Here is a 2,827-nt window from a genome sequence, read left to right as displayed (position 1 = left end):
AAATTATGTTTAAAGATGTCAAGGAGTAAAGAAAATAAGTTAGAAATCACTTACCAATCGTTTTGAAGGAGAAGAATCGTTTGGAAAATCGCCTCTTATGTTTTAGGGTTTGAAAAAGTGAAAAATGACTGAAAATCTCAGATTTATATACTTTGCTGAAGGACTGGCGCGGACCGCGCAAAAATGCCCCGCGGCCGCACCGAGGAAGGGAGGGAAAATAACTCTCTGAACCTACCCAGCGCGGACCGCACGATTTTGGTGCGCGGCCGCGCTGGTGTCTTGCACCTTGGGCCTTCTCTGAATCTCCCAGCGCGGACCGCACGAACTTGGTGCGTGGCCGCGCTGGTCAAACCAAGGCCGAGGACCCCTCTGAATCTGGCCACGCGGACCGCGCGGACTGCACCGCGGCCGCATGGCTTCCAGCGCGGACCGCGCGGGAATGACCGCGGCCGCGCTGGGGCCTGCAACACTGCAACATCTGTTACTTTAAGCCTAAGGCCTCCCGGGACCTACTCAATACTCACCCGAGCCCTCGGGGCTCCAAACCAAGCATGCACACTAACTCAATAACATCCTACGAACTCATCCGTGCGATCCAATTGCCAAAACAACATCGAATTAGGCCTCAAGACCCATGATTTCCTTCCAATTTTCATGAAACATCAAATTATACTGTTGCTAGCTCAAAACACGTCAAATGACGTCCAAATCTAACCAAACTTCACAGCAATTGCTTAACTCATATTTAAGACTTGTGTTGGGCGTCGGAACCAAAATACGAGCCCAACAGCATGGTCCCCCTAACAAATAACACTTTCCAATTCTTTAATTATTTCCAGAAAACAATTTCACGTAAAAATTCATTCCTCGGACTCGTAACCTCGGAATTTGATTCCGGGCACACCCCCAAGTCTCATATTTTCCTACGGACCCTCCGGGACTGTCGAATCACGAGTCCGGGTCCGTTTGCCCAAAACGTTGACCGAAGTCAAACTTAATCAATTAAAACATCAAAATTTTATTATCTTTCTCACAAATTCATATATAAACGTTCCGGCTACGCGCCCGGACTGCGCACACAAATTCGAGGCAACCCCCAAGTGAGGTTTTCACGGCCTCAGAGATACAGAGTGAGTTGGAATACAGGTGATAACCCTTTGGGTCGTCACACATCCTCAAAAAATACAATAAACATGACCCGAGTAATATTTTTAAGAAGTCCAAACAACATAGAACACTTCTACATCCATGGCATATTCAGATAAATTTTAATCATATTGTCTGAGTCTTAATTAGCAGTGTTTGGGTTTTTTGGAGGGTGGAAGGGGTGGCGGGGGGGGGGGGGTAGGGGGGTGAGCAAAGAGTGAAGAATTAATTAACGCCATATCTCGAGTCTCAACAATAATATTACGTTTCCAACGTTCTGTCCCTCGCATGAAAAAGAGAAAATTCCAGTGGTGCAAACTAGACAAGGGAGTAGTTCTTTTCCAAAGTTTTTTCTTGAGAAAGAGAAATTAGCTAGAAATTCACAAATTTTAATGAGAATTGTCAAAGTCTTACAAAAAGTCCAATTTAATTTGAACCAAAAGTGACAATAATAGGTATTGTTGGATCAATCTTTTCTGATTTATACACAGTGTGATGGAGAAGAGAAGAAGAAACTAATGCTTAGTAATTAGCAAGTAGAGAATCAAGAAAGAAAGAAACATGAGTAGTACAGTCTAAGGCATGAAGAGTTTGTTGCGACACTTGCACCTCCAAGCTTCAGGATAGTACTCTAAAGTAGTAAAACCAGGTTGAACGGACACTCGAACCGGTTTACATGGTGAACACCGTCCGCACTTGGATCTAGACGTGGGTGGCGACGAACCTGGTCCAGTACTCAGTTTTTGCTGTGTAATAAGGAGAACTCGTTCAATCAACCCTGCTTCACAAAACATATATAGTAGTTCCATTAGTAAATTAATTAATTAATTACTCATTAGAAGGTGAGTCAATTCAAATTAAGAAAAGCAAGCTAGATGTTGGTTATGAACTCACTGAGATTACGAGTAGGGTGTAAGCCAAGAGCTGAAGAAAGCAAAAGAAAGGTTAAAAAAGTGGTTGCAATGGTCGCAAAAGATAGCGAAGATCTATGGCTGTAGAGATGGTGGCGTAAAACGCTCATCGCCGAGTTGGAGCATAGCAACTGCTAAATAAACTAGTGGTATGAGGGACAGTCATAGGAGATGAAGAATGGGAGAATTGGTGGAGGTCTCCAGCGCAGGTTATTGCGACTCTCTATTATTGGATCAGTATTGCGTGTAAGGGTGTCAGTCCAAGTCAAAACCCCACACTCAGTCCTCTTATTTTCAGAGAAATATACAGAGAGAAGTTTGCCTCGTCCATGTTTCCTTTGTTTTTTAAGTTTCAAATATGACACTTTTGAAAAGAGTTTATAACTTATAGTAATATAAAAGTAACTTCTACCAATCTCAAAAGTTAGTTACTGGAATGAAAATGAGCCAAAACCATATAAACAAACCAAACACCTCACCCATATAAGTTAAACTCTTGAAAAATAGGATTGCAAAATAGTTAATAAGGTAAACTTTCATGGGTCTTGTTTCGAGCAGTAATTTTCTTTCGTAATATTACTGAAAGTAAATAATCTCCCGTAATCATATATACTTTGATACTCAATACTACTAAGCAAATAATTTGGCTATCAGTAGAGTTGTCAAAAGGGTTGGTTTTCCTAGCCTAGACCAACACGCGTGTGTATTGGTCAAAATCTGATTGCCTCGGTTAGGACGACCTCTACCGTATTTTTGCCACTGAGTAAGGA

The 2,827-nt window shown here is 42.2% G+C and overlaps 1 long non-coding RNA gene across 1 annotated transcript; it reads right to left on the bottom strand.

Moving 5' to 3' along the window:
- Positions 1-1,589: 1,589 nt before the first annotated feature.
- Positions 1,590-2,295, bottom strand: LOC109222624. Its single transcript, XR_002067433.1, has 2 exons — positions 2,041-2,295; positions 1,590-1,924 (listed from the first exon to the last, which is right to left on the bottom strand). It is a non-coding gene; the product is annotated as an uncharacterized LOC109222624 (long non-coding RNA).
- Positions 2,296-2,827: the final 532 nt, after the last annotated feature.

Source organism: Nicotiana attenuata, unplaced genomic scaffold, assembly GCF_001879085.1.
Source record: "Nicotiana attenuata strain UT unplaced genomic scaffold, NIATTr2, whole genome shotgun sequence".
NCBI classification, from domain to species: Eukaryota; Viridiplantae; Streptophyta; class Magnoliopsida; order Solanales; family Solanaceae; genus Nicotiana; species Nicotiana attenuata.
The sequence above is the reverse complement of the archived record's forward strand: the minus strand, read 5'-3'. Positions and strand labels throughout refer to the sequence as shown.